This window comes from Anas acuta, chromosome 7 (assembly GCF_963932015.1).
Source record: "Anas acuta chromosome 7, bAnaAcu1.1, whole genome shotgun sequence".
NCBI classification, from domain to species: Eukaryota; Metazoa; Chordata; class Aves; order Anseriformes; family Anatidae; genus Anas; species Anas acuta.
In genome coordinates this window covers 9,253,916-9,259,666 of record NC_088985.1, presented here as the reverse complement: position 1 = coordinate 9,259,666, position 5,751 = coordinate 9,253,916, and the positions used below count along the sequence as shown (strand labels likewise).

Sequence of the window (5,751 nt, the reverse complement as noted above, 5' to 3'; positions counted from 1 at the left end):
GAATGAAGAAAAGGGTGGGAAGAATGATCACATCTAAGGAAAGCAGCTTACTATTTCAGGATCCAGGCAAAATCATTTTGGATGAGCATCAAACATACAACACAGCCAAAATGTTTTATTTTTATCTTTATTTTCCCCATCTAAAATAGAATATTTGACAAAGCCATCCATCCCTTTAAATCTACTCTTGACGTTCTCACTTCACCAAGTTCAAATTTGCTGTACTTCTCAGCCCTGAGTGGAGTGTGGGTGTCAGCAATGTGCAGGTGATGTCATTTTTCATCCCTAACACGAGGTTTAATTGACACCATCATTCCGCACCCCTGCTCCCACTCTTTTTCCACCTCTTCAGTTCAAACCTTGCTGTCCCAGGCCTTTTGGTTCAACACACTTCAAAAATGTGTTATAACTTCATCACTTAAAGTCTTCTCTGAGAAAGGGGATCTTCATGACTACTTTTCATTCTTACATCCTTGTTGATATGGAGATGAAAAATATGTCCACTATATTTTTAGTTTAGTAATCCCATCCAGTGGGACACACAGAATGGCACACAGAATGAAGGGATGACACTGCACCAGTGGTGGACTGGGGATTGGCCATCAGTGTACTTTGAAGGAATTACAAAGTTTTATAGCATTTATTTCATTATTCTTAATACACAAAACATAGTCTTTATAAATCATCTCTTGTGCATAAAATTTGGTGTTGGAATATCATTTTTTTATATAGCTTTATTAAATAAATCATCACAATAAGCTCTTGGATAAGATATTTTGTCATACCTTTAATCTACTCAGTGAGGAATGCAGGATAAACAGTAGAAGTTTTACCTTTTTATTTTCCAGTGGGATTTTTTATTACTTGAGGAAACATCAGTTTAGAAAACAGGTATTTGGGAACTGTATAAAGAAAAAGGCAAGAACTTAATTTCATTGACAGGCAAAAGCTCTCAGTAGCCCAGCTGCTCCTCTGTTCTTCAAAGGGTCTTTCCACTCCATGTGTCCTAGGTGCTCTACCAAAAAAGAAAAACAAAATAAAGTAAGAAGAAACAAACAAAAATTAAGAAAAACGAACACACACGCTGTGACCAAAGCTCTTCCTCTGCCTTGTTTTCACCCAGCTTTCATTTGTGGTTACCAGCTCCCTCATAAGCACAGTAAATCGAGGATCATCCAGCTTCGTAGCCTGTCTCCATCCCGCTGCCTGTAGGAGAAAACGCCCTGCTCATTTCAATGCAGCTGTGACTGCTGTGCTGGCTGGAAGGCAGCAGTGACGTTGCACTCACCAGAGGAACTCGGAACCGCAAGCCAGCCCTTTTGAAATCTGGTCTCTCAGGCTTCTGAAATTGCTACGCAAAGCCACGGTCTAGCGTTCAGTGTATCTCCCTCATTATGGTTACATTAGAGGTAGTTGCCTGTGATTAGTTAGTGAGACAATTAAGGAGATAAAGTCAAAATGTGAGAGAGAGCATACTGGGCAATTCAAAGGTTGAAAGGCTATATTGAAACACATCTGGTCATAATTAACTGTACAATTTCACTTGGCCAAACATCATTACATGCAACTAAATGAATCTCATCGTAGCTGATTGACACTATACTATACAGTCATTGCAAGCAAGAGACAAGATGTATGTGACTTGCAAGAAAAAGTAAAGAGCATGCTTCCAGCAGCAGCTTATGGTTGAGAGAAAGAGAGAGACGGAGAGAGAAAATCACTGCCAACTAACTTCAGTGTTTTGGCTCCAGTTTTTGTTGTGATTGTTCTTTTTTAATGCTTTATAAACGCAGGTTTAATACATGGTTGCAGTGATTACATTTTTGTCCCTTACTGTGTTCGGCTAATTCTACAAATGGAAAGAATTACTGAAAACAGAAAAGATAATGGTGTTCTTAGTGCATATGTGATAGGAAACAGTAGAAATGATGATGGTACATGAAGCAGTTGATAATTTGTCAGCCAATTGCTAAACCAATGTTGAAGGTGATTAGCTTTTATCTAGAAGTGGTACCTACATGCCCTGCTGCACAGGACAAGTCTTCCCCAAAAGAAAAGGTTTTCTTTGAACTGTGATTTGAATAATGCTCGTAACCATAACTACTTTCACCGTCTTATCTCTCCATCTTCTGTTCTGAACTATTAAGTGTTGCAGCTGTTTAGCAATGTGTTTGTAGACATAAGGCACAAAGAAGCTTGAAAACTTGAAAGCTAGAATTGTAATGATGAAAAAAGGTAGGAATAATTACAACTGTAACTTGTACTGATAAACAGCTGGGCTGATACTGTATTTTTTTTTCTTAAATGTTATTTAGACTCGTGCAATTTTGTTTACAGCTTATCTCGACATAAGGCGCCATATGGCAGTAGATGAGTGGGTGCTAACAAGAGCACTTCAGAGACAAGTGTGTCTCTGGGTGCCCCTTTCCCAGCCACCCCGGAAGGACTCCAAGTGGAGGCTTTTGCCTGGGGATGACTGAAGTTTGCTGTAGACTTCCCCTGGTACCAGCTCAGGTGTTTGGGTGGCCATCTGGCACATGAATAATTTAATGAACAAGAAGACTGTTCCAGGCCTGTGTCTTTCAGCAGGATGCATCACCAGGATGCTTTGTGATATCGTTAATTAAGAGAGAGGACTTGGAGTTAGGATCTCAGGTGGCACTGCAGGTACAGGTATGTCTGACTGTGCACTCAGGTTCTCATCTGCACATAAGCCACACAGCCAGCGTGTAGTGGTGGGATTGGGCTCGTGCCTGGGGCTGCCCCCTGGAAAGCAAGCTGAGAGCAAGGGGGAGGCTGGGGCACCTGTCCCATCCCTCCCTGCAGAGCTCCAGCAGCCAGGCTGCACTGCAGGCATGGGCCTTTGCTTTCATTTCCATTTACATCTCCCAGTCCTATGTCTCTTGCTTATCAGCTGTGCCCTGCACATTAGTTTGGGATTGTGCATTTTTCTTTGTTTCTTTGTTTCATTTTTCTTCACAGCCTTCCACATCTGTTGCCCATGCATTGCATGCACATTTAGCTGAGGTACTCACATATCAGCCTGAGAAAGGAGAAGATCTCTGTGACCTCTGCTGTTGCCATGACTTGAAAGCATCATTTGAAAATGGCACTGATACATCTGGAAGTATTTGTTTGTATTATGCATAGAAACACACACCCACAATTTCATCTTTTTTTTCGAGGAAATCAGAGGGTAAGGAGGCAATAAATTGATAACCAATACCTCACCTTTGGATTGAGCACCTTCTGCTCAATAACCAGCTCTGGAGATAAAGCCATTGCTCATCTTAAACAAGGCTCAGTAAAATTTAATCCTGCTAAAAGATAAAGCTGAGAGGAGCTGAGCTACCATTTAGCTGTGGTTGCAATGCTGTTTCAGAGGGCAGTGGGACCGGACTGCTTCCAGTGCTGGTGCTGAGCGATCCTGCAAAGCAGAGGGTCCTCATGTCAACAAGTGAGCTACACAGACTTCGAAAAAGCTACTTCACTATAAGTGGAAAGCCCACTTGCATGTCTCAGCTCAGTCCTGATGGCCCAGGTCCTCAGCATTAGTCCTGTATTGGCGCTACTCCAGTCGCTTGAAGTCCCTGAGGCCTGCCTTGGCCTGGGGGATCTGAGCTCTCACTGCAACTGGGTGCTCAACGCTGGAGAAATGTGTTGTAACTTCCAGACCTGGGCCCCTATTCTAGGTTCCTGCTAGAAACACTTCCCATGAATATTTTACAACCCTTTTAAAATGTATTCATTTTACAAAAATACCTTTTGTATTTGCTTTCCATTAATATTTATGCCGCTGGCTTTTGCTGTGCAAAATCTGCATGGAAAGGTGTTTTAAATCCGCTGTCTGGCATGCTCACGTTGGCACAGTCCCCATCAGAGAGGAGTGCCTTTTGGGATCAGCTGCTGCACCTGAACTGGTGAGCACTGGGTGAGGGGAATGTTTCTCATTCCTGCTCATTACTTTTTGATGGCTTTTCAAGCTTTTAGATTCTGCAAGTGATGGGTCCTCACTTAAGGAAAAACATGTACCAATGGATCATCTAATGAGAAGAACTCATAAATATGGGTGGAACGTCAAAGACAAGCTGCGGCTAAGCCAGGTCTACAGCCACTTTTCCTGACCCCACTGTGATGGCTTACTTGTCACTCCTGCAGTTTCCTTGCCTTGTGGAGTGCATGCACCTCCCTGTGTGCCCCCCCCCCCCCCCCCCCCCCCGCTACGGTTTTGTTCCTCTGTGTCATGAATAAACAGTGCAGCAATTGTATGTGAGCAGGGTGTGTTGGGAAATACTGAAATAAGGCTCTTATTGGTAGCACTCTTTTGTACCTGCTTTAAGACATTTGCACTGTAAGCCCATCTAAATTATATATCAGACTGACACACAGCTAAATCTGTGCAGAGGAATTTGTCATTCTCCATCATTCTGGCAATGTTTCTCCCTAGGGGACAATTATAGACTGACCTGTTTGTACAAGAAATTGCTTTGTATCCAAGATAATTATTAATCTGCATACCGACAGACAATGATGACAACTCTCTTTTTCTCAATAGATCTTGTTAACAGTTATATGTGTTTATATATATAATGTCTACATAGCTTACCTATACCCATGAATTATAAATAGCATGCTGTATTTGTGTTTATATGTATATGTTTGAGTACATGTATTTTATTAGTGTCAACATCTGTAGTCTGGTAAAATACATCTAACTATATAATTATATGGTTAGCGTATCAAGGATCTGTTTGGCTATATATTTATATAGAGAATATATATATATGAAAATAATATCTATTAAATATAATACTATGTGTACTATATTAAAGTTATATAGATTATATATATTACAGATTATGTAATTACATTACATATTATATACTATATGATCTAGATGATACAGATTATGTATAATATACTCTCTAATACATATTTTTTAGTATCTGATATATAGTCTATACTGTATATAATATATAAACATATTTATTATATTATATGCTGCGTACTTACTATATAACATAGTACAGTATAGTGTGCTCCATACAGTTAATAAAGTATATTTTGTGTGGTATATAATATGCCATATTATGTAGTTTATACTATGTAGTATATAATAGTAGCGTAATATATAATATATGTAATCAGAATAAGCTTTACAGTTGCTGTTTTCTAACAAATCATCTTTTGTTCTTTCTTTATAGAACAACTCGCTGAGCACAAGTATGCCATTAATTACTTTGTCTATAAGCAACTTGTTCAGTCTGATTTATCACATCGACAGTAAACAGGTACCACCATTTCAATTTCTTGCCTTATAGAAGTTTTTCTATGATCCTAATCAATTTATCTCCATTCTCTGAAGAATGTTTCTGCCATCCAGACTTTTTGAGATGCAGTAAGCAAAACACAACAGTCAAGTGAAGGCGTACTGATTAATAAAATGGCAGCCTGTTCCTTTTCTATTAATCCATATTCCATTTTAGCTGTCTTAATGTTCTGGCTGTTGTTCCACTACTCTTGTACAAAGAGTACAAAAGCAGAGCAAAGGTGTGTGCATGTGACTGCAGGTCCCTGCCCTCCTAATGCAGACTCCACATGGGAGACAGCTGTTCAAGTGTCTGCTGACTGGCATAGCTCGGTTGCACTCGATGCACTTGATGTCAGACTGGCAGGTACTCTGGGGACAAGTTACAGCTCTTAGCATTCATCTCAGTCCTCAGGAAGTTGGGACTGATTTGCAGTAACTAT

The 5,751-nt window shown here is 40.1% G+C and overlaps 1 long non-coding RNA gene across 1 annotated transcript; it reads right to left on the bottom strand.

The window, feature by feature from the left end:
- Window positions 1–823: 823 nt before the first annotated feature.
- On the bottom strand, window positions 824–4,159 carry LOC137859372 (uncharacterized). The gene is made up of 2 exons (XR_011098248.1): window positions 1,289–4,159; window positions 824–1,206 (listed from the first exon to the last, which is right to left on the bottom strand). It is a non-coding gene; the product is annotated as an uncharacterized lncRNA (long non-coding RNA).
- Between the last annotated feature and the right edge of the window lie 1,592 nt (window positions 4,160–5,751).